General features: G+C 41.3%; 1 long non-coding RNA gene across 1 annotated transcript; it reads left to right on the top strand.

The window, feature by feature from the left end:
• Window positions 1–450: 450 nt before the first annotated feature.
• LOC120406627 lies at window positions 451–19,378 on the top strand. Its single transcript, XR_005599427.1, has 3 exons — window positions 451–535; window positions 16,467–16,537; window positions 19,343–19,378. It is a non-coding gene; the product is annotated as an uncharacterized LOC120406627 (long non-coding RNA).
• Window positions 19,379–26,790: the final 7,412 nt, after the last annotated feature.

The raw sequence follows: 26,790 nt of genomic DNA, 5'->3' as shown, positions 1-26,790 counted from the left end.
TATGTTATCCTATTGCTGCAATATTGTATTAGTAAAAGTAACTAAGATACATAGAATGTATACATTTAACAAAATAACATCCATAAAAGGTGAGAAAAAGTCTCCAGTAGCAAAAAGTTCAAATATCTTCAAAGCATTTATGATGGAGGATTGTTGACAACATTTACATCGAAATGACTTTTCTTTAGTGATGCATAGCAACAAAACACAAATATGCATCATGTCATCAGTGAACAATTTTCCTGAAATTCCTCTGAAGCACATGACAGCACAACTAGCAAAGCACAAATAAGTCTCCATGATTGTTGAAGCTCTCACAGCTTTTGTAGCTGAGCAGAATTTGAGCAAGAGTCATTATGAATAGATAGGAATTCAGTAGCACCTTGCTAGCTGTTACAGGCAGTCCAATTAACAGTGTTCGTGAGGTTGCTTTAAGTTGCTCCTTGGAGGCAACCCAGCAGCTGGTGGCCTCCATGTCCCAAGCTGCACCAGGTACCAAAGAGCTGATAGACTCAAAGGTCTGACTCATATTTGAGTAAGTGAATGGTTTCCTTGCTCCATCTAATGTGTGAAAACTTACATAACTTTGCTTTTCTTTAACTCACCAGTAGTTCTTGATTCTAGAGAGTTCAGGCTCCAGCAGCATTAAGCAAAGAACCCTATCAGCCAAGATCAAAGAAAGGCTGGTGGAGAATGTTCTTTAACTCTTGGCCTGATGGACTGACATTGTACAAGTTGTGCTTGCAAAACAGAGTAGGTTTATAATTAATTAATTGGCCACGAAAGTGGATAGGGAAAACTTGTATACTTTAGTTAACTATCAGATAAAACTGAAAGATCCTTCTGTAGATAGCAAAGCACTTTAATGAAGTTTTCAGGGAAAAGGGATGCCAGATGTTATTGAGCAATACCACTTAAAACATGAATGGTTCTTTTTAGACTTGTGCCCCATAGTTTTTCTTTTTCCCCTAAAACTATTAGTGTGAGTATGTCATAAATGTGCTGAAATGATTCTATAATAATATTCATTGTGGATACACTGTCTATTTACTGAAATGCATACAATTAAGTTAAAATGTGCTCTCAACAGTGGTCTGAACTATGCACTGTGCTATACCAATATAAATTCCACCAATCCCTCTAGTCAATAAAGTTACTCCAGATTGTCAATAGTTGAACTAAGGAAAAGATGGCCCAGGGCTTTCTGAATCTTTGACATTAAAATATAGATTTTTTTAGGAGATGGGAGATTTACAGTTATTCTGAAAATTAAAACTTCTCTTTTACCCTCCCCACACTTTTTCCCATTTTGGAGACCCAAAACTAAAATTTGTTTGTAAAGGGTTTCTCAGTTGCATGCAATTTATTTCCTGTCTTGACAGTAACTAGAAGTACTAAAATTATGAAAGAAACACCTTTTTAACGAGATGGTTAAAATGCTGAAGATTTGGATAAAGCTTTGGATAAGCTTATCTGAACTTTGGAATGAAAAATAAATGTTTATCACATTCATGTTAATTTAGGAAGTATGTAATAAAGGAAAATGATAACACCTCTAAAAGCTGTAATTGCAGCTGAGATGTTCAACAACTTTGAAAAATCAGGCCATATATTTAAGTGCCTAAATATCAATTATAATTGAAAATTTTGGTCTCACCGACTTGTGCAAGTTATACAGAGTTAGTGCCAGGAATGGGACCCAAGTTGCCAGTTAGAAATTAATCTTCCCTTTGGAAAAAATCAAACAACTTTCTGGGTTCATCAGAAAAATAGAGTTTACATCTAATTTCATTTGTTTGAGTACAATAAATCATCCTAATTAACATGTAGTTCTAGGTGGATGTATTCATTTTATTATGTTTCTTAATGGCTATTTCCTTTCTACACAGACAACTTTTATATGTTTTCTTGTTATTTTCCCCTCATTACATACTTCTAAGATGAATGTAAATGTGATAAAGACTTATTTTTCATGCTAATGAACAACTCAGACTAGTGAGAAATACATCTGAATTATTCTCAAATTCACATCAAACCCACTGTTGCTTAATTTTATTTCTTTGAGCTGTGTTAACAGTTTCAATGTTATACAGAATACCCACTGTATGGTACCTGGGGGGCTTTTATGCATTCACACTTCTTAAAAATATAGAGCAATTGATCAGTTATAGCATTACTATAGCTCTGATTGTGTCTAGCCATTTATGGAGTGCTTAGTGAGGAGGCCATGAGGAACCCATCTCAAATATGTCCAGGACCAATAGCTCTCTCTTCATTAAAGCTTATCACTCCCCATGCCTATTTGAATTGTGTGGAAGGGCCTGTCCTATCAACCATAAAACTTGACTAATAAGGAGCATGCAGAGAGAGGGGAGCTGGCCCCTCCACTCCAGAACTATTAATGCCTAGAAGATTGGGAGTCTATCCCATTTCTGACTTCTGCTGCCAGCCTGCCTCTCATTGGAATAGATGAATAGCACTCAAGAGCAGGCCTACCCATTTTTAAACAAGGGATTGGTTGAAGGTAGGATTGCCAACAGTCCCGTGTTGTAAGGGATCTCTCTTATTTAAAGAAATAATTGCCTGTCCCATATTTGATCAGTAAAGGACACCTTTTATCCCATATTTCAACCAGGGTGTAGGGCTGCCACAACAGCCCAGGGCATCACTCTGGCATGTGAAACCTCGGATGGAATGGCACTCGGGCTACACTTTGCAAAACTTGGCCTGGATGTCCCTCCATCATGCAGGACAGAGAGGCAGCTGGGCCAAATGTGAGTGGCATTGTGACCTGCCACACAGCGTTGTTACCCGCACCAAATGCTCTGTTATACATACTCTAGTACACCCACCTTTACCCTTTCATGGGCTCAAGGCATAACCCTGTTAATTTAGTCATCCCACCCTTTCCCAGTTCTTAGGGCTCCAGGTATAAGGCACCCAACTTTAACCTACATTTTTTGCCCGCACACTCTAGGACATCACACCTTTACCTAGTTCCTAGGGCTCAAGGCATAACCTGGTGGATCTAGGCATCCCCACCCTTTCCCAATTCTTAGGACTCCAGGTAAAATGCACCTAACTTTACCCCTCCATGGGCTCCAGGTAAACACCCATTCCCTGTGGACTCAGAGCAAACACCCATTCCTGTGGACTCAATCTTTTGTGGGTTTATGGGGTCTTTTACCAGTGAAAGAGCCTTACAAAGTAATATCCTACTTAATCTCTATTTATTAACAATCACCAAAACAGAATGCACTTGTTAAGCATACAGTGCTCACCGCTTCCAATAAGGCAGATGAACTTTTTTTGTTGCCCAGTAAGGATCAGGTCATCTGGGGAACTCCAGCTTCTGCTCAGTGTGATTGGCAGGATGTTGAGATCTGGCAGCTCTGATCTTGGGGCTGTGTCATGGAGTTGATTCCAAAGAACTTCCTTTTGGACCCCAGTTTATATAGTGAAACTTGAGTCTTGCTTAGCTGTACCTTAACCAACCATTTTACTAAAATATTAATAAACAATTTTCTAACCAATCCTAACATTGTAAAACAATCCTTTAACCAATCCTATCCCATCACCGGGGTTGATTTACACCTAGCAAAATTAGTTCTGCAACAGACAGAAACAATAAAAAAAAAAACAGACAAAGACCATACAGATAAACCATAGAGAAGTGGGAACCAAAAAGGCAAAACAACAGAAGTACAGATTTTTCAGGCACAACTGTTGATATGTAATTTTTTGCCTGACGAGATGCTATCAAACAAAGTTTTCTTTGACCATCTTAAGATCTGTTTCTTTATCTGGTGACGGTGGGTACTATTAGGACAGGATCACCTTCTTAACAGCCAGATATTACATTGTTTTAATATAATTTAGATAGAATGTGAGCATGTGAATTTCTGCTTCTTAGCTTATGGTTGCTACTCTCCTAATAAGGCTGCAGAAAAAGACCTCAGACCTTACAATATGACTACAGGCAAAAGCCTTATCCTTACAGGGTCGCAACACCACTCAAATTCTATCTGGCTGCTCCTCTGTCCCTGGACTCCTGCCAAAATTTGCTCCCCACACTGAAATCTGAAATGGTCCCTCTGCTGATTGCAGTGAAGCCTCCTCCAGCTTCTGCCTTCCACCAGCCCACAACCCTTCTTTTAAGTCCCTACCTTTGGTGGCACACAGCAGTGCATTAGGTGGAGACCATCAACTGTAACCACTGACTGAACTCCCAGTGTCCACATGGAACCCGGACAGGACCCGCAGCAGCTACCTGGCCCAGTGCCTGAGACCCTGAGTTTTCTGCAGGGCCCAGAGCTGGAGAGACAGAACCTATAGAAAGGTTGGGAGAGAAGAAAGGACTTGTCACCCAGAAGCTCAAAGCTCAAAGCCACTCTAGTCAACCTTGCCTTGAATCTATATACTTTCTTTTTTCTTTTTTTTGTGTGGAGTCTGTATTTCAAGAGCATACATTTTAACAAGCTCCCTGAAGACACTATCACTGTTGAGCATTTTGAAATATCAGCATTTCAGTCCACCTTCGCCGCTCCTATGCCCCATAATCAGTAAGAGTTTGCATGATTTGGGGCATAAAAATCAAGGCAGAAGAGTTCTAGTACATGAAATGCTTGTATTTAAAATTTGTAATATCAATCAATAACAATACATATTTGAATATAAGGAATATATGAGGAGGAGGGTTGGGGGCATAGAATGAACCTCAATTTTCATTTGAGATAGTGACCACTTTTTAATGTGAAAAATATTTAACAAATCATAACTATATATTCAACAAAATCATAATACAACAACAATAATAATGTTAACCAAATACTTAATTTTGGAATCATTATAAATTATTACAGATATATATTCTCTCATATTCAAATTGCAGTTGAGCATCCTAATATAAGTAATACAGGTCACTACTTGTCATCCCATTTTCATTGGGAAATGCTAACATTGATTTTATGCAGTGTTGTTGTAGATGGGTTGATCCCAGGATATTAGAGAGACAAAGTGGGTGAGATAATATATTTTATTGGACCAACTTTGGATGTCTCTCTCACCAATTGAAGTTGGTCCAGTAACAGCTAATTTTGTCAGGTCATTGCAACACATCACACCTCCTTGGTATGCACAGAATATGGTACATGGCACATTGGCACGGTTACATCCACAATATACAGATTTACAGAGTTCATCACTCTCACAAGAACACTTGATTAACTTCAAAATATCTGCAAGATTTTTTTTTTTCAGAAAAAAAAATCAGCCAAAATCTGACCAAAAAAAAAAATTGGCCAGTAAAGGAAGATTTTTTATTTTTGGTTTGAAAACCACTTCTGAATTTTTTTTGAAAAAATTAAAAACCTTCTGTGTTTATGTGTATAAAGGGAGAGGGGATTTCTAGTTTTAACCAGCTCTAGGACAGACATTGGTGATGCAGCAGAGACCAGGAATCACCACTCTGACCTGACACTACTTCCAAGCACAAGCAATCACTGCAAAGGGAAGGAGGTACCCTGTTTAGAGACTAAAGGATTCAGACTGGCAGATAGTTTCGATTTTTCATTGGATTAGATAATATTACTTTGTATCTTTTGTAGCTATAGTACACTGTGATATCCATGCAGTGTTGTGCACGACTTTCCACAGGGTCCCCTTTTACTAATTGAGATTTTGTCCTTACCCAGATAAAAGCACTGGTATTCTATCTGAGTGTTCCATGTATGTCTGAAAGAGAACTGAAAGTTTAAGGCCTGATGGGATTCTCCTTCCCTAGGTACATGGCTTGCACTGTGAACCAAAATGCCTCCAGCACAGAGGGAGGGCATCCAATTGCTCCATTTCTATATCTTGGGGAGTTGAAGAACTTTAAAAGTGTCAGGAAGGTCCAAGGCAGTTGAGGCCATTTTCTGCCTCTTTCCATGCTACTTCTGAAAGTGTATAGTAAGCTGCAGCTGTGAAGTGGTTTAGAGAAGTCATATTCCTCTTGTATGGCTAGGAGCTCCAGAATTCCATCCTGAGCTCTGAAACTCTGCATCTCATCTTTCTATGGACTGTATCTAATTATATGTAACCAATAATCCTATCTGGATTTTAGATTGTCATGGTCAGATAATTAAAGATTAGTTGAATGACTATTTATGCCTTTTATAACAGTTACCACATTTATTTGTAGTTAAATTAGAGGAGAAAATTAATTTACAATTTTCCCTCACTCCTCTTCAGGAATCTTAGACACCACATTCAACTAATATATGCAGAGAACATAAAAAAATTCCCTTGCCACCACCCATTTATCACAGAAACACATATCCATGATCTTTACTGTTTGCAGAATGAGGTAAAATCAATCAATTTCCACTTGGAGAAAAGTGTATCCAGCAAGAACATCAATCCACATCCACTTAGGCATTTTTTAGCAACATCTGAAGATCAATGATTAAAGCCTTACTTGCCAACACACTAAAAAAACACCTCAAATTTAAACTTGGCATATTCAATCAACCCTATTCAGTGTATATATGTAATTCTGCATCTGACTACAGTATGAATTTGAACTGGGGTCTGGTTTTCGACCACTTGAATTAATACTGAGTCTAGATCTTTGCAATGAAGAAAATAAACATTATATCTGCTATGAACATTGTCATCTAAAGGAAAACATATCCCTTCACATATTCAGAATAGATGGCCTTGTAAAACAAAGTTGCAATACACTAAAATGTCTCCTCTATATCTTTTTTAATATTTAGAATGCTGGTCTCTTGCACTTTAGTACTATTTATACTTTCTTTTCCTTGAAGTCCTTCTTTTGTTATTAAGGGACAAGGTGAACTGATCCAATGCCTTGTAGCTGTGAAAATTTGGTGAGGGAAAAAAAAATCAGTGCAAAGCAAAAACTTCAGATAAAGCCAACTAACTCAAAGGTCATGAGATCTATAAAATCAGTGCATTCTTACATTATGAGGGTCAGCTCTAGGTCATACATATATACTGTGCTCAGGTGAACATCTAAGTCTGGAGGCTCACTTTTCATTACCTTGTCAGTGGCATGAATACTGAACCTGTCAGAAACTATAATGGTAGAGCTGCGCTGTACCAAACACAGCTAGACTTGCTATCATCAACTGATTTTACTGCAAAGTCAATACAGTGTCTACTGAGTAAAAATGTTATCAAAGCCATCTACTCTTGGGCAATATTCATGCTTCTAAGTGAAGGTTTCAAAGATATTTAAAGCACCTAGGGTCCAATATTGCTTCTGTTAAAGTCAATGTCAAAATACCCATTGACTTCTAAGGGAGCAGGAGCCCATGATGCATTTAACTGTGTATTACAGCTGAAGAATTTGCTGTATTTGGCATCTGAAGAAGTGGGTATTCACCCACGAAAGCTCATGCTGCAAAACGTCTGTTAGTCTATAAGGTGCCACAGGATTCTTTGTTGCTATTACAGCTGTGTAAGTGTAACAGAAAAAAATACTAACGGACTCAGGGCCTGATTCACTGCTACCTTGTACTTGGTGTTATGACTGTGCAAAATGGGCGTAAAATGCTTCCAAACTATCCTGGTAACACCCCACTCCCTTGGTCAGCTCTGCTAAACTTTATTGGAAAAGTAATTAGACTTTCTATTCCATTTGTTGAATTGTATGGATGGACATACAATGATAATAATTAATAAAGATTGGTATTGAACAGAGTGACTGGAATGTTTTTTGGGGGGGGAGGGGATACCATAAAACATATTGAAATTGGTAGATAGAAAAAGAAGACTAATTCCAATTCTGATTGGTTGCTTGTTCTAATGTTAGTAGTCTTCCCAACATTCCAAATGTGGGGGAGGGGATTACTGAAATATCCTAATTGGGGATATATTAGTATAGAATGAAAATGAGGAGAAAAGGCTGAATATCAGTGGGAAATAGATTGAATTAGAAAAAGCAGAATGACAGATCTATATTATACAGTAGTAATCAATTTTATTGAAAATCATTAATGCATGCAAACCCTGAAATTTATGATGATAATTTATTACCGTATTTATTACTACCGCTATTTTTAATTAAAGAATCAGCTCATTTCCCTTAAAAGACTGCACAACAGATGTGTTGGTACAATTTACATATCATCTCCCAGATTCTTACACTGCATCTATCATTCTGAACATCTAAATGACAAACTACAAGTCCACACTTGGGGAGAGTTTTCCTTACTTATTTCCTCTCTAAATTCAGCATTCCCAGCGTTGCATTGACAAGGGGGCCTAACCACCTGGCTATAGAGCCATTCCCTTTTCTGGCCCAACAACTATTCATAAATGTTATACAAAGTAGAACAACTTGAATAGTACAGAGTGAGAGCAATCCACCCCCAAATACTTAATAACCGGTGGTTAGGGCACAAACCTGGGTTCAAGTCCCTGCTCTAAATCAGGCAGAGTGAGGATTTGAACCTAGACCTTCCATGTGCCAGCTGTGTTCTAGCCTCTGCTCTTTTGAGAAAATGCCACCACCTCATTTTCTCACCACAAAACACCAAGAGAGGATTCATGGCTGTGAATCCCAAGTGACGGGAGACACCTCCCTCCTGTCCAGATTTAGGTATCTAACTCCCTTTGAGAGAAGTGCTTAGACCACCTTTTCCTCATTATTTCCTACTGGCTGGTTTAGGTGGCTCCACACTCAACCTGTTGGCTTTTGCAAGTTATTATTTTAGGTGCTTAACTCTCTCCATACACTATATAGAGAGCCTGGATGCCTAACCTGGGGCTGTGAATTCCATTACGCTGCAGCAGGATGAAAACATTGGCATTGCAATGCGTGAATCCCCCTTTGGAATCTTTCACCCCGCTTCACAGGGAGATCTTCCCAGTAAGTTTCATCACACGTCTCTGAACCCTGATTATTATAGCTATATACTTCGGGAGACAGGAAGACCAGAAGTGAACACAGCATTCCCAGTGAGAGGGTAACATTAATTTATATTTGGGAACTATAGTATTTTCCATAGTATTTTCTATCCCATTCCTTATGGACCCAAACATTCTATATTTGTTTAACCTTTGCTGCACAAGGAACAGGTGTTTATTAAGCTGTCCACAATCATTGAATAGAATCATAGATTATCAGGGTTGGAAGGCACCTCAGGAGGTCATCTAGTCCAACCCCCTGCTCAAAGCAGGACCAGTCCCCAACTAAATCATCCCAGCCAGAGCTTTGTCAAGCCTGACCTTAAAAACCTCTAAGGAAGGAGATTCCACCACCTCCCTAGGTAATCCAGTCCAGTGCTTCACCACCCTCCTAGTGAAAAAGTTTTTCCTAATATTCAACCTAAACCTCCCCCACTGCAACTTGAGACCATTACTCCTTGTGCTGTCATCTGCTATCACTGAGAACAGTGTAGAGCCATCCTCTTTGGAATCCCCCTTCAGGTAGTTGAAAGCAGCTATCAAATCCCCACTCATTCTTCTCTTCTGCAGACTAAATAATCCCAGTTCCCTCAGCCTCTCCTTATAAGTCATGTGCTCCAGCCCCCTAATCATTTTTGTTGCCCTCTGCTGGACTCTTTCCAATTTTTCCAGATCCTTCTTGTAGTGTGGGGCCCAAAACTGGACACAGTACTCCAGATGAGCCCTCACCAATGTCGAATAGACAGGAATGATCACTTCCCTCGATCTGCTTGAAATGCTCCTACTTATACAGCCCAAAATGCCATTAGCCTTCCTGACAACAGGGGCATACTGTTGACTCATATCCAGTTTCTCATCCACTGTAACCCCTATGTCCTTTTCTGCAGAACTGCTGCCTAGCCACTTGGTCCCTAGTCTGTAGCAGTGCATAGGATTCTTCCATCCTAAGTGTGGGACTCTGCACTTGTCTTTGTTGAACCTTATCAGATTTCTTTTGGCCCAATCCTCTAATTTGTCTGAGTCCCTCTGTATCCTATCCCTACCCTCCAGCATATCTACCATTCCTCCCAGTTCAGTGTCATCTGCAAACTTGCTGAGGGTGCAGTCCACACCATCCTCCAGATCATTAATGAAGATAATGAACAAAACCAGCCCCAGGACTGACCCTTGGGGCACTCCGCTTGATACCGGCTGCCAACTAGACATGGAGCCATTGATCACTACCCGTTGAGCCTGACGATCTAGCCAGCTTACTATCCACAATGAGATGTAGATTTACAGTTAACTTTAAACCCAGCAATTTGTATTGTTCTGGCAACAGGGATGCAAACCAGGCATTGGCCTTATTGCCACATTCCATGAGCCATTCCAGCTCATAATGTACAGGTGTTACTCGTTTGCCCTGACTCACACTTAGAAATTATAACCCTGGTTAAATGCCTGTTGTCCTCTCTTTGCCCTTCTCTGGAGAGTGTGTTCCATAATGCCTCTAATCTATGAATCTGCCATTCTTGTACTGCTAATCTCCAGGCTTCCTTTATGTTCTCTATTATTATGCCCACTTGGAAGGAGAACATACACGGTGGCTTGTTGCCCAGGTGTCTGTGTCTCTCTTCAAGCTACTACATGCCCTAGGAATACTGCTGCCATACAAGGAAGCACACACATCACTATGCTCAAGGAAAGCTTAGCACCACTCCTATTTTGACTCAAATTGCACATCTTTGATCACCATGAGGCACTCCCTACACCACCTCTAATGGAGCAAGCTGAGGCACTGAGGGGAATAAATGAGGAAATTAATTTTCTACCCTTCCAGCAATATATGTTAATTTAGGTAGAAGTGGGTGTCTGATGAGAACTGATCATATTGTTACCTGAAGGAGATACTAACATAATAAATGTTGCAAGAATAACAGATCAATTAAGTAATGTTCATATGGATTATATCATGAAAACAGTGGGATATAGAATGGGGAGATTGAGTGCCATATGGAATGTGGGTCGAGGTCTCCCAGGAAACTCCTACTGACACCACCCCAGTAGAGTCATGGGGAACCAAATGGTGATTACCATGCCACATTTCTCTACTGTAGATAAAGCCACTTTCCCTTAGCCTTCCCAACTCCAAAATGGGAATAGTCAGTGTCTACCTACCTCGCCTTGTTGTTCTGAGGTTTAATTATGTTTGTAAATATTTGATATTTACAGATGAAAGACATTGTAAAAGACGTATATTTCTCTTCACATCAGTAGCATGGGGAAATGGATCAAAATTTGCATTTACATTATCCCCATATACATGATAAACAATCCAGCTAACAATGAAACATCCTTTCACATATACACTTTCTGAAACTGCATAACATAGGGTTTTCAGGAATGCCAAACAACTTCCTACGTACAATATTTTTTGTTTACATCCAAAATATTCTCTGAACACAAACCAAAATCACAGAATACTAAAAATACACCTATTTTTCAAAACGTGTCCTCCCTGTTTTTCTTATAACAACAGACAAAACTGAAATCATTCCAGACATGGTGCATAGTGGTTTAGGCATTGTTCTGTACTAAACGTGTGCCGTATAATATTCAAAAGCATGCATTGGTTTCCAAATTGAAGGCATTTATCATCATTTGTTTGACTATTAGTGACATAGTTCCCGTAGAACAGTGGTTGCTATCCTTTACTGCAGCCTGCACCCCTTTGGTTCTCAAAATATGTTCTCACACCTCTTATCAAAAATTGTTGAAGTAGGTCAGTTCTTTAAACCTAGATATATTTTTTTTGTATATTACAGTAATTGTTAAAAAATTTATAATGTTAATAAATACATAGGTTTGATGAAACAAAGTAGTTGTACTTACATGCCTGTGCTTCATTTGTGGCACATCTCACACCCACAAAAAGGGCATCTCACACCCCCAGTGGGTGCATGCATCCCAGGTTAAGAACCACTGCCATAGAAGCATACTATAGTATACCTGTGGCTTTATTTTCCCCATTTCCACTTTCTTTTATAACTAGAATTAGATTATTCTCTATTTTATACTTATAAACAAGTGGAAAGAAAAACACATGTCCTAGGCATACCTCCTGTAAGCTATCTATCCATCTCTTGCTTAGTTTGTTATGATGAAATTGTGAATCAAATTTTATAGCTTTACTCCAATAATTCAGTACTTCTTCAAAGAGCATCAAAGTACTCTTTGATCAAATGAGAAATGATCAAAGACTAAGCTTGTTAGAAAACAAACCCCACAAAGTGAAGATTCTAGTGCTTTTTTTCCATTTTCATCTTGCCTTCTTGCTTTGATTATGTGTTTTATTATATGAGGAAGCTTTAGCTAATACTGGCTACAGCACCGGATTCACCCATTTGTAGTTTATTAATGGCAGATTACTTTATTAAATGCAGGCTGCAGTCATTTAAAGGCTATTTTAAAATTAACATTCCATACAGCTGCTGTGGGTAGACTGAAGATTCTGAGTATTTCTAACAGGCCAAATTACGACATTGAACATTGAGATACCTAAAGCCTGGAGTGGAGTGATAATATTTTGCCTTCTTACTATATTTTCCCCTAAGCATTTTACTGAGGAATTAATAGACTTATAAAAGTTGTATACTCACCGTTTAACACAACCCAATGCTGTATGACTTAAGAGTGGTTCTGCAGTCTTCTGCATTAAAAGTGCAAATAAAATGAAAATGGTGTGTGATGGAGATTAAAGTGATGACCCAGTGATTTTTTTCCAAGTACATACCTGACAATATAGCAAACTCTATTATCCTTCCCAATCCACAATTCATGCTTACGTGTACATAAAATCTATTGTCTAGTGCCCTCCGTGGTTTTCAAAGTTGTTATTTACAGACTCTCAGGATGACAGCAACCTAGCTATAACTTTTGCTGGACTTCATCTCATTAGCCTGTTCCTCCCTGTGGTAATTTCATTATGTCTTCAACCTGTGTTCAAACTCCCACAGCTGCAATTAGATGTGAAATTTAGAGCTACCAGATTGTAAAGTTATGCTACCTGCTACCTGCTACCCAAGGGTAATTTAACCATTAATTACTAGAGCAGCAGCTAACTTTTCTCCCTCTCTAATGAACAAGACCCTCTAAATACACAAGCTTACTTTCATTCACTCAGTGGGCACTTTCTTGAGTACAAGTCTGAATGCCATTGTAGTCCACTGGGTGGAGTGGCTCCTCCTCCTGCGGGGGTCGCCTGACATGGGGAATCAGCAGGGTGATGGGAGACGTGAACTTGGGCCTGTAATCAAGGCCGTACAACAAACACAGTTATGGAGCTCCAGCCCTGGTTGGGGTGAGGCAGCAAAGAGTCTCTGGCTCAGGCCTGTACTTACCTGGTCATAGGCATGACTGAGTGTGGGATCATCCCGATGGTCTTGAGGGAAGTTGGTTAGGGGGGTTGTCGAGGGGCCTTCCCCCGGGGGGTTGGGATCCCAGATTCATCAGGATCCTCTCCTTCCAGCCTCCTCTCTGCATTTTCTTTGGCCTCAGTGTCCCCATATCCAATGGGGTCTCCCTCTAGGGCCAGTTGGGTAGGAGGTACCCTGAGGCTGCCTCCTGCAGCAAGTCATTAAAGCCCAGCCAGTCTCGGCTGAGGATAATGGGAAAGGCGAGAGTGGGGGCCAACCCCACTATCATTTCCTCAGTCACACCATTTATCGTCAGGAGTACCCTGACGTGGGGGTACACTCTCACATCCCCATGTATATACTGGAGTCTGATCTCCCCCTGTCACTCTAGGGTTGGGGATGACCCCCTGATGGATGAGGGTCTGCCAAAACTCCGAGTCCAGGAGGGCCATGCCTTGTCTAGGTCCCACCCCCACGGATGTCATCAGCTTCAGGGTGGACAGCTTGCAGGCATGGGACTTTCTGGTACAGACCTGCCCGAAGCTGCAGTCCATCTCAGGACATTTCCATTGTAAATGCACAAAACAGCTGCAGGAGAAACAGGATCCCACTTCTGGACATCCTGGCCAAGGTGGCATCTTTGCTGGAGGGCTTCAGTGAGAGGCCCAGCCTGCCTTGCTCTGGGTTTCCACAAAACATGGTTCCAGATTGCTGAGGGATGTTCCAGAGATGGTTGTCTGTGTTGCAGAGCCCCAGTCAGTGTTTGGTCTTGGGTTCGGGTCTCCGGGTGGGCCGTTCCTGGCCCGATAGGGGTATCTGCGGCCAGGGAGCCTTCCATCAAGGTGACCGCCGTACTCAAGGTCATCAGACAGTAGTGGAATACCAAGCCCAACCACAGGGTGAGAGCACCTGGAAGAACTGTTCTAGGGTGACCTGTTTAGCGAGTTCGCTCATCGAGCATCACTCTGGAAGAAGCCAGCGCCAGCAGGTAGGTTGCCTGGGCTATGATGTGGGGCCAGGCGCCCAGCAGGTAGGTCATCATCCGGAACTGCTGACGCAAGGTTTCTGACGTGATGTCGAAGGCATCTAAGATGGCCAACTTCACTCTCCCATAGTCTCACGCCTTCTCCAGAGGAAGCCCCTGGTAGGTGGTCTGCACAGTTCCTGTCAAGTAGGGGGCCACGAGAGTGACCCACTGCTCATGGGGCCACCCTGCAACTATGGCGACCTGCTCAAAGATGACAAGGAAGGCTTTTGGGTCATCCTTGGGTCCCATCTTGGAGAGCCTTATGGGCACTGAGGGAGTGGGGGGACAGCAGTGTTGCGAGTTGCTGGAGTCATTGTTGCTGTTGGTGCTCTGCCCCCAACTCCCAGAGTAACTGTTGCTGCTGTGCCACCAGAGGGTGCATCAGTTGCCTCTCAGATATTTGATGAGCTTCTCAAGCTGCGTTTTTTTTCTTTTTTTAAAAAAATTTTTAAGGGTTCCCAGTGGCAGGGCCCCTTATTGCAGGGGTCGGGCTGATATCCACATTCTCCACCAAGTGTAGACTGTTGAGGGGCATGGCTCCTCCTGTCTGTGGGTGGCCAATATGCTCACTACGTCTCCAGGGGTACCTGAAATGGGGAATCAGCGGGGCGACAGGCGATGGAAGCTCAGGCCTGTGATCAGGGCCAAACAACACACACAGTTATGGAGCCTGGTCGGGGTGGGGCAGCAAAAAGTCTCATGCTCAGACCCGTACTCAAGCTGGGCAGCAACCAGTCAGTTAGCCCAGGCCTTTGAGCAGGGTGGGGCAGTAGAGAGTCTTAGGGGCTCAGGCCTGCACTAAGGCTGAGCAGCAAACAGTCGGGCCTCCTAGCTCTGGCAGGGGGCCGATACGTGCAGGCTTCTTGCCTAAGAATTGGGGAGACTGACACCCATGGAGTGAGGTGGCGGGGGGGGTGCGCAGGACCACCCACTCCTCTGCATCCTGACCCAGGGCCCTAGCAGTAGCAGAGCAGTTTGACACCCTCGCTGTCAGCATTGCAGCCAGGCTTGGGTGAGCTACCCTGGGCCACTTCCCAACTCCCCCTCAGAGTGTACCTGGCACTGTAGAGGGTCATTGGAGAAAAAGGCTTGCAGCTCCTCAATGCTTGGGTCTGTAAATGGCCCCGGTTCTCCTGGGCCAGTCCTTAGCTCCCTTGGGGGCTGCAGTGGCTTCTCAGCTCACAGGGGACATCTGGCTCTTCCGGCGGCTGCCTCCCAACTAAGTTCTCCAGCCTGCATTTTGTACTTCCGGTCCCGCCCACTAACTTCTGGCAGGAGAGTTGAGGGAAGCATGGCTCTGCCCACCAGGGTTCAATGAGTGGCTCCACTGCCCCGGGTCTGTAGGCAGCCAATCTGCCCCACTACAGCCCCCATTAATCCGGCATTGAAGAACAAGCCTATAAAAAGTTCTTTGAAATTACACTATAATTCCAGAAAAAAAATAGCTTTTTGGAATGCTGGAATGAATGGAGGCTATTGAAATCTAACACGCAGAATAAGATCTACATAGTTTCGAATGGTTTTATTTTGCTGTGTGTGTTCGTGTTTGGGAAGCCTGACCAACAGGAATTCAGAGAGCCTGGGAGAGGAAAGACAATATTTAAATAGCATTCATGTAGTTGCACTTTTAGTGTCCGACTCTGTAAAGATTTAAGGACATGCCTTTTGACACATAGCAGTAGTTCTATTGAAATCGGTGGGACTATTAAGATACATAAAGTTAACCATGTGCATAAGTCTTTGTGGGATTGGATCCTTAAGCAATCAAAAGTAGGTGAAATAAGTGATAAAATATTGATTCAAAATGTTCATTTCCTGTACACTGTTAAATAGCCTTACTAATACCGTATATACAGAAAGGGCAGTATATATAGATACACATTTCCTGTGTCTGTGTGTGCTATAAAGCAAGATATATACATGAGTCTGAATAGGGAAATAAGAACAGGTATTAAGGAAAAATTTCAGTGTTTTCCTATTACATATTTTATAGTTAGATAAATAACTAACTTGTTCTCTACCCTCCAAGAAAAACTATTGTTTAAGAAATAGACTAGAAATTTCAGCTTACTTATGGGTATGAATATTGCTGAGTTTTTTCTGTGAATATTGATATTTCTTGCTAACAGGGAGAAAGTGATAACCAAGGGCAGGAAGACAGTTATTTTGCATTGAAATCAATGGGAACAGCACACCAAATGTAAGTAAGTTTATACATATCTGTAATATATATATATATTAGAAGTATTTCAACTTGCCAAAAGCTGTTGTAGCCAAATTATTCCAGGGATTTATGTTAAAGGCTGTGAAGCCTCATTGTTTGATAATCTGGAAAAAGGAATACTAACAACTGGAAATATTAGAAAACTAATCCATGTACAAAGGTAACCATAATCCAAATCCTGGGACTCATCAACCATGGAATACTAATTGCAAAGTCAGCTATGCTTTGCACTGCAGATGTTTTCTCCTACAATCATTTCTTTTACTGCATTGACTTGAGACTTTTTTGCACTTCTTTTCTCTCCTTTTATTCTCATACCCTCAAAACCTAGTTTTGCATCAGAAGCCAATAGAGGCACATAATGGATTGTTTGGATGCTGCTGCAAACATGCCACTAAAGTCACAGTAGACTTAAAGCCTGCGGGTTTGGTGTTACTGCCATCATTTCTATGGCAATAACATTAGATTTAATCTTTTCTGGCTGAGCTATTTCATGCCTTTTTGATAGATAGGAAATCTGCAGTGTGGAGTTTTAGTGGGTACACCTCTTCATCCAAAATTCCTCCTCTCTCTCTGACCTGAAACAAGTCTAAGAATTGGGTCCATGCTCTCTAGATATGAGTTTGGCTGTTTAAAATGATTTAAATGAATTTATTTTGGAAGCTGTAGATTAAGTACAAATGGTGTGTAGGTGCAGTAGATATTTTTGGAGAGAAAGAATTTGTTGGGTTTTGTTGTTTTTCAGTTCCTCATTTTACAGTAAAACAAATATGAAATCAGAACAGAGATGCAAACGAGCAACATGAACAAACCAGAAATTTTTACACCTTGAACACAAATGTAAACATCTTATTAGGAATGCTAGACCACAGTCCCAAATGATTTATGAATTGCCCACCATCATGTATTGGACCCACCATTCCTATAGATGTGAAAAGGAAATATAAATACTGGTTACATGTATTTCGTTACTATACTTTTTCAGCAAATGTATCCATTTATCATTAGCTATTAAAATATATGTGCTCAAGCTGCAAAAGTCAGACATAGCTTTAGAGCACACCAGATTTCAGGGGGATTTGGCTCCAATTCTTTTTCTTCTACTTATAATGTATAGGGGCCATTTGCAAAATGCAGATTTGGATTGAATTCAGATTTTAAAACCTCTGCCCCGCCGTAGGTTCAGGGATGGCCTCAACCAGCTTATTGATTCAGGTCCATCTGTACTTGATATTTCTGTGGAGGTTCTCATGGCTGAGACCTGGATAGGTAGGTTTCCGTTTCACTCATTATTAGCATTGACAGTCTCTCCTATTGCTTTATTCTCTGTCTGGAATTTGATTTGGAGAGTTTTGTGAAGTTTGTACAACTTTTATCAATAGGAAAATGTTTGGCTTTATTTTGTGGTTCTGCTGCTGGCATTTGGTGACATTTTCTCTTGTTATTGACAGTTTTTTATATTTCCTTAAAAGAAAGAGCCAGCCTAGTAGTGATGTTTAATTTGTTTTGTCCAGTCCATACAGTACACAAAGCTCTCTGTTCACATTTCACTCCTACTTTGGCTTTCCTCTGTGATTGCTTTTTGCTGCACCTTTGTTTGCTTTATGACCTTTGTCCAAATCATGCTTTTGTCCCTAGATAGCAGCTGGATAGCTCTTTGCTGATACCTGCCACATCTGTCTCTTTTCCTAAAGTTTATTCTTCCTCCCCACTACCAACATTCTGCATTGCAGCAGAACAGCTTCTTAGCTAGCTCCTCTAAACCTACGTATATACATGTGAATCTTTTGAATTATGTTGCTGCAACACGATTGTCTTCCGGGTGAATAAAGGTCCAGCACAGAGTCCTTTTGTTGCTATTGCTGACATGCCACTGCTGAGTGATTACTAATCTGTACATTATACTGTGTGTGCTGACTAACCTCCAGATGATTTAAAAAAAACAACAACAAAAAACACAGCAAAGGTGAAATAGGAGAGCAGACTTCTATGTTAAAGTGAATGTGATTAGGCCTCCCGCAACACTGCTAATGGTACGAAATATGTAATGTAACTGAAGAATTTTCAGGCAGAGAGGGGTACTGTATCTTACAGTTAGTGAAGATTAAATGTCTGCCAGACCAGAATGAGTATTGTATATTACAATTGTAGGGTCATAAATAATTTATATTTGTAATACTATTTTGAAAGGCTGCTAGAATGTTGGAGTTCAAGTAATTATTTAATTGCAACTCAGCTCTTGAAAGTGATAATTTTGAAAAATGGCATTTTCTGGCTACAAAATCCATTCTCTCTTTAATCAATGTTGGATTGGGACCTCCTTTATGAAAGAAATAATAGCATACAAAAAACAAAAAGCAAGAATACAACCAGGTGATTGAAGGAGTTGCCTGATTTTTTTCCATCACCTGCAGCTAATGTTTGTAATGACATTTCTTCTGTGCCATTATGCATTACCATTGCTAAGGAATTCAGAGGAAGAAAACTACTTTGTGTTATAGGCAGAGACAAAGGTTGATTAAAGGTTAATGCAGTAGGCAGGATTTTAGATTGTGCCATTTAATTAGTAACCAACATCTGAGAGTGCTGAGGGGTGTCATCCTCTCAAATTAGACAAAGCACAACTTTAATTGGGATAGATTACTAAACAGTTATATCAGTTGTAAGCCCTGCTGCATTCCCATGCAGGGCAATAAACAGGAATAAGAAGCCCCCTTCGCCCTAGTGTAGCCTACCCACATCACTGGTGTCTGCTAAGCTAGTATCCTCTTTCCCATCCAGGTGGGCACAGAGTGGATGAAAGAGTTAGCAAAGCACCCCCTTCCAATGTGCAGGTCTATGCACCAGAGATGGGGAGGGGACATGGGGATTTAATGTGCCAACAGAAGGGCTGGTGAAGACTTCCACCCACCCTGGGAAAAAGACCAAATGACGAGAGTCAGAATCATAATCTGGTTTGTGCCCAGGCTCAGTTACAATCCAGCCCAATGGGAACAAAGGACTCTTAAGTGGAAAGAAGAGAGATTTTGTTCATGACTACATAGAGACTCAGCAGCAGCAAGAAATCTGACAGGATGAAAATTGGATTTTTTTGAATGCACAGAAAGAGAATTGTTTGTTCCATGTATATTTGTTAATTTTTATTTTTATTATTTAAAATAAAATTTTCAGGCCCAGATCCTCTGCCTCACTCCATTCCCTATCCACCACTTCTCTGGCACAAGGAGACTAGAAAGCCATTGTAAAAGGCAGCTCATAATTCCCCTGGTGTATAGGAATCACTAATGGCATAGAGCCAACTTTGATGACCGCTCCCTCCCAACCCTTATTCCCCCCTCCTCTGGGGGTAGGTAGCATCTCATCACCCCCTATCATTACTCCACTTACAGGACTGGGAGATTACAAAGAAAGATCTGACCAAATATACACTCTATCTGTAACATTAAGGTAGATGCAGAAATTATTGGGTTACTGGACTTGAGCCTCAAAAAAATAGTTGTGTTTCTATTCTAACTTCAGTGTCTCCCTTCTTTTTTGGGGGGGGCAGTGGGAGAGAAGAGGGAGATACTGAAGCAAGGATTCTCTGCCTGTCTCAGACATTGATAATCACAGTGCTTTCACTGATTGAGATCCTCTAGCAGTTTTATGTAGAATACACATTTTTCCACATTTACAGGATTTTCCTTAACATCCAGATGAAGCAAATCAGGAATTTTTTTGCAACTAGTGGGTCTTGTAGCAAATAATTATTTTTACATATGGGACCCAAGAACTCTGGAGGTTTGACACTTATTTAGTTTACCAGTTATTCTGTGCAAATATCCTCATACACTCCATGCTTTTTCTATAGTTTTTAATAGTTTCATCTTTCTTTCCATTGTCTCCGTGGCTTTCTTTATGTTCTGCATGTGTTTTCAGGATATCTAATTGAATGTCCATGATAGAGAGCTTAATGAGCATAAATTTCATCTGAATTTCAAGGCCTGGAAGGCCCTTGTGCATCTCCGTAATGAGTAACCATCATTCAGTAATAGCTCATCTATACTAGCCTCATGGTTGTGCTTATGGATTCTGGCCTTTGTCTTGGAAGATGCTCTATGTAGGCAGAGGGGGTTCATCCACACAGAACCCATTTCAGGTTTGGAGTCTGTGTATGAATGTAGTTCTCACCACATCAGTTTATAATCAGATTAGACAGGATAATATGAGTGAGACCAGACGGCAGTAAAACACACTGTTCTAAGGCACCTCAGCCCAGATCAAAGAATCATAGAATATCAGGGTTAGAAGGGACCTCAGGAGGTCATCTAGTCCAACCCCCTGCTGGACCAATCCTCAAATAAATCATCTCAGCCAGGGCTTTGTCAAGCCTGACCTTAAAAACCTCTAAGGGAGGAGATTCCAGCACCTCCCTAGGTAACCCATTCCAGTGCTTCACCACCCTCCTAGTGAAAAAGTTTTTCCTTATATTCAACCTAAACCTCCCCCACTACAATTTGAGACCATTACTCCTTGTTCTGTCATCTGCTATCACTTAGAACAGTCTAGATCCATCCTATTTGGAATCCCCTTTCAGGTAGTTGAAAGCAGCTCTCAAATCCCCCCTCATTCTTCTCTTCTGCAGACTAAATAATCCCAGTTCCCTCAGCCTCTCCTCATAAATCATGTACTCCAGCCCCCTAATCATTTTTGTTGCCCTCAGCTGGACTCTTTCCAGTTTTTCCACATCTTTCTCATAGTGTGGGGCCCAAAACTGGACACAGTACTCCAGATGAGGCCTCATTAATGTCGAATAGAGGGGAATGATCATGGCCCTTGAAGATTCATATCCACTTCTTGTCTACTATAACCCTGAGGTCCTTTTCTGCAGAACTGCTGCCTAGCCACTTGGTTCCTAGTCTGTAGCAGTGCATGGGATTCTTCCATCCTAAGTCCAGCATTCTGAACTTGTCCTTGTTGAACCTCATCAGATTTCTTTTGGCCCAATCCTCTAATTTGTCTAGGTCCCTCTGTATCCTATCCCTACCCTCCAGCATATCTACCACTCCTCCCAGCTTAGTGTCATCTGCAAACTTGCTGAGGGTGAAATCCATGCCATCCTCCAGATCATTAATAAAGATATTGAACAAAACTGGCCCCAGGACCGACCTTTGGGGCACTCCGCTTGATACCAGCTGCCACCTAGACATGGAGCCATTGATCATTACCTGTTGAGCCCAATGATCTAGCCAGCTTTCTATCCTCCTTATAGTCTATTCATCCAGCCTATACTTCTTTAACTTGCTGGCAAGAATACTGTGGGAGACCCAAGGGCGGCTCTAGACATTTCGCCACCTCAAGCACGGCGGCATGCCGCGGGGGGCATTCTGCCAGTCGCCGGTCCTGCAGCTCCGGTGGACCTCCCGCAGGACCAGCGGACCCTTTGCAGGCATGCTGTCAAAGGCTGCCTGCCTGCCACCCTCCCGGCGACCGGCAGAGCACCCTCCGCGGCATGCTGCCCCAAGCACGCGCTTGGCATGCTGGGGCCTGGAGCCGCCCCTGGGGAGACCGTAACAAAAGCTTTGCTAAAGTTAAGGAATCCACTGCTTTCCCCTCATCGACAGAGCCAGTTATCTCGTCATAGAAGGCAATTAGGTTAGTCAGGCATGACTTGCCCTTGGTGAATCCATGCTGACTATTCCTGATCACTTTCCTCTCCTCTAAGTGCATCAGAATTGATTCCTTGAGGACCTGCTCCATGATTTTTCCAGGGACTGAGGTGAGGATGACTGGCCTGTAGTTCTCCGGCTCCTCCTCCTTCCCTTTTTTAAAGATGGGCACAACATTAGCCTTTTTCCAGTCATCCAGGACCTCCCACAATCACCATGAGTTTTCAAAGATAATGGCCAATGGCTCTGCAATCACATCCGCCAACTCCTTTAGCACCATCAGATGCAGTGCATCCGTCCCCATGGACTTGTGCTCATCCAGCTTTTCTAAATAGTCCTGAACCACTTCTTTCTCCACAGAGGGCTGGTCACCTCCTCCCCATGCTGTGCTGCCCAGTGCAGTAGTCTAGGAGCTGACCTTGTTCATGAAGACAGAAGCAAAAAAAGTATTGAGTACATTAGCTTTTTCCACATCCTCTGTCACTAGGTTGCCTCACCCATTCAGTAAGGGGCCCACACTTTCCCTGCCCTTATTCTTATTGCTAAAATACCTGTAGAAACACTTCTTGTTACTTTTAACATCCCTTGCTTGCTGCAACTCCAAGTGTGATTTGGCCTTCCTGATTAAGGGGGAGGGATAGCTCAGTGGTTTGAGCATTAGCCTGCTAAACCCAGGGTTGTGAGTTCAAGCCTTGAAGAGGCCACTTAGGGGTCTGGGGCAAAAATTGGTCCTGCTAGTGAAGGCAGGGGGCTTGACTTGATGACCTTTCAAGGTCCCTTCCAGTTCTAGGAGATTGGCATATCTCCAATTATTTCACTCCTGCATGCCTGAGCCATATTTTTATACTCCTCCCTGGTCATTTGTCCAGTCTTCCACTTCTTGTAAGCTTCTTTTTTGTGTTTAAGATCAGTAAGTATTTCAATGTCAAGCCAAGCTGGTCGCCTGCCATATTTACTATTCTTTCTACACATCAGGATGGTTTGTTCCTGCTACCTCAATAAGGATTCTTTAAAATACAGCCAGCTCTCCTGGACTTCTTTCCCCCTCATGTTATTCTCCCAGGGGATCCTGTCCATCAGTTCCCTGAGTGTGTCAAAGTCTCCTTTTCTGAAGTCCAGGGTCCATATTCTGCTGCTCTTCTTTCTTCCTTTCTTCATCAAAAGATATTTGGCACCTAAAAGCCTTTGAGGATTGGGGCCCTCCTCTCTAGGTCAGCCATGAACCTACAAGCTGCTGAATGCTCTCAGCAAAGCACTCAGAGCCTTCAGCTTATTGAATTCTTGGGATCTGAAGGTACTGAGCAGATATCAAGAGATGCCCAGCACCTTGCAGGATCAGGCCATTTGTTCATAATCAGCCCTCACTCAGGAAAAGTCCCATTGACTTGAATGTCTTAAAGGACTAAAATAACAAGGTAAAGATTTGACAATGACTTCAGGATTTGGCTCCTGATTTTTTAAATAATGCTCAGGATGAGAGAGTCCTTTACATATATTGGAATAAAACACTTTTAAAAAAATTCTCTATTAGTTCCTAAAACAATAACAACACTCAGAGGATGACTGCACCCATCAGCACTGTGCTCACTAGATGCACGTTCCGGCACTAAAGCTGGGTTATTAACACAGTACTATACCCAACAGTAATTGAGTTCAGATGTAGTTTAATATGGGCACTTAGCATGGTCGATGCTGAACGCTCTAGTTCAGCAATATTTCTTTCAGAATTTTGTTTCTGACTTATTGTTTACATAGGCCAGATGAGCTTTTTCATTGTGGGGTAGATTATGGCTTGTCCTGCCTACTGGCACAATCTCTTGTGCTAGTGGCCCATACCACCACTTCCTGCATATATAGGAAAGAAGCAGTCTCCACAGAGTAACTATGTACCCTCCTCATGCAGACGAGCACAGAGGGCTGGGGACGTGTTGGAGTATTAATGACATAATGTGGCCAGAATTTCATGGAGCCTACGCAGTGTCAGATATTGACTTGCTATTGTTTATCCCTTCTGCAGAGCAATGGAGAGACTAGGAGGGAGATGGTGACTCTCAAGATTGTCCTGGGCTTCTCCTGGGACAGTGCAACAGGCTACCTGTTACTACGGACTAGATCACAAATTCTTTTCAAGATACTTTTTTGTCTTTCAGGAATAGTGGAGTGGACCATTAGTTTGCTTGTAACTGTTGGTTATGCTATATGTTACTGGGGAGCAAATACCTTTCTCCACATATATACCCTCGAAGTGATGCCCTGTGGCTACACTTGCATTTCAAAGCGTTGTCGCGGCAGCGCTGCCGCGGCAGCGCTTTGAAGCGCTAAGTGTAGTCAAAGTGCCAGCGTTGGGAGAAAACTCTCCCAGCGCTGTCCGTACTCCACTTCCCTATGGGGAATAACGGACAGCACTGGGAGCGCGGCTCCCAGCGCTGGGGCTTTGACTACACTGGCGTTTTGTAGCGCCGCAATTTGCAGCGCTGCAGAGGGTGTGTTTTCACACCCTGCTGCAGCGCTGCAAATTTGTAAGTGTAGCCAAAATAGAATAACATTGCTTCATGAGACTCTCTTATTGACTGGTACCACAAAGCTTTTCCTGGAAATACAGCCTTTCAGTGACAACATAAGATGTCAGATACTGGTATCACAACAGGACTGTTGTAGAAACTGGGACTGTGAGGGGCTTTGGCAAATTACTGTGGGGGAAACATTGATGGTACTGATTGGTAGTAGGTATTCAGGTTTTACACTCTCTTTAGTTTTACATCCATTTTTTCAGAGGAAGTTACAAATCATATCTATGGTTACCATTTCAAAGATATTTTGAAGTACATACAAAGCTAGTTTGAAATTTTGACTAATATACTTTCAGTGCTGGTTTAATTCAGGGCTGATTAATTTCAGGAAATCTCATTCTGTCACTATAAATTATGCTATACTGCTCCTCTATTAAACCTACAGGTTTCGCTTCTGTTTTGCACAACAGATGTTTTTAATTTCACTGCCTTCTACAAATTAAAATATTACACCAAGCTTGTTTTCTATTAATATATGTTTTAAATGTTATTATTTACTTCTGCATTATATTTTAGTAACACATTGAAATAATAAATAAAAGCAGGCAAAATGAAAAACTATTCATTATTTACATTTGCATATGTTCAAGGAGTTTCTAGAAACAATCATGAACACTTTCACCTATGGTACTACTTAAAATCTTGCCACAGCTGTTAGAATTCAATTGCTAAATTAAATGGTATTTCACATCCACAAGTAATTCATTTTTTTAAAAATGGGCAAAACTCATTCCTGATGTAATTCTAGTGAAGACAGAGTTACACCAGGTATAAATTTAACTGAATGTTTGTAGACATATATAAATGCTTCTCAAAATGATTCCTAGGCACTGGTAAAATACCTTTAGACCAAATTTGGTACTTCCAAAAGAAAATGGCATAATTCTGCACTAGATTACACCTCACATAATCATATTCATTTCATTCAGAATACATGGGATTTTGAATTCATATATACTAGTGCATATCAGGAGTTACTCCAGTGAAATCAGTGGCATCACTGTGGTAAATGAGTTAAAAAACCTGATGCATGTGTGTAACTCAGCCCAGAATTGTCCTAGGAGGTTTAACTTTGGAGTCTTTTTACATGCCACGTCCATTCCAAATGTTAACACTGATGTGACTTTGTGTTTTAATAGTGATCTCAGACATTCCATCTCCCCTCCCATACAGTGCCTTCTAGAATACTGTTGCAGAAGATTTGTTATTGCAGGACGTGTGAAAGTTCTTTTCAATTTAATCTCATGTCTAAAATAATCTATAATTGGCCCTTCAATCTAGCTATCAAATTTGGACGTGTGTGTGGGTGAGGTTGAGGACAGCTGGTGGCCATATCCAGAAATTGTATAGAAAAAAATCAGAAATTTTCATTGTAAAGAACATACATTTCAATCACTGCATATATAGCTAGTTACCTAGAGCTAATTGGGAATAAATTATTCCATGAATTCAGCATTTTGTTTACAGAGTGCTCATGAGCCGACCTTGTTTACTCCTAACATATTTTCAGAATAGTTATGTGGACAAGTTTAACCTATGAGGGGAACAGCTGTTTCTGAAACATTCATGTGAATATAAACTACTTCCGGAGAGTGTTCATCAGTGCTAACAGTAAAGGTCTTGATTCAAACTGAATAACCATTCAGAAATACAGTGAAAGTCCATGTGCACTGTGTTTGGGTATTTGACCTGCTCTGCTATTACCATTTGTATTAAATGTTACATACTATATTATTGTAAGATGTGTATTATGTGTGTGTTTCTGCTTGGACTTACAGTTGAAAAAGTTAATAGCTAGATTTGTTTCTGGCATGTTGGGAGCGGTAGCAAAAAATCTTAGGGTGATCAGATTCTTTTGGGGCTTAGTCATATGTGCATTTATCACCATACACAAGTTTGCTTTCACACATAGTCCCATTGAACTCAATGACAGTGTGCATGGAAGTAACTGAATGCAGGATCAGCCCCATTAACTTTTCTCTTTGTATGCATAATGGCTGTAAACAATTGT

Source organism: Mauremys reevesii, linkage group 5, assembly GCF_016161935.1.
Source record: "Mauremys reevesii isolate NIE-2019 linkage group 5, ASM1616193v1, whole genome shotgun sequence".
Lineage (NCBI taxonomy): Eukaryota > Metazoa > Chordata > Testudines > Geoemydidae > Mauremys > Mauremys reevesii.
This window is presented reverse-complemented; position numbering and strand designations above follow the sequence as displayed.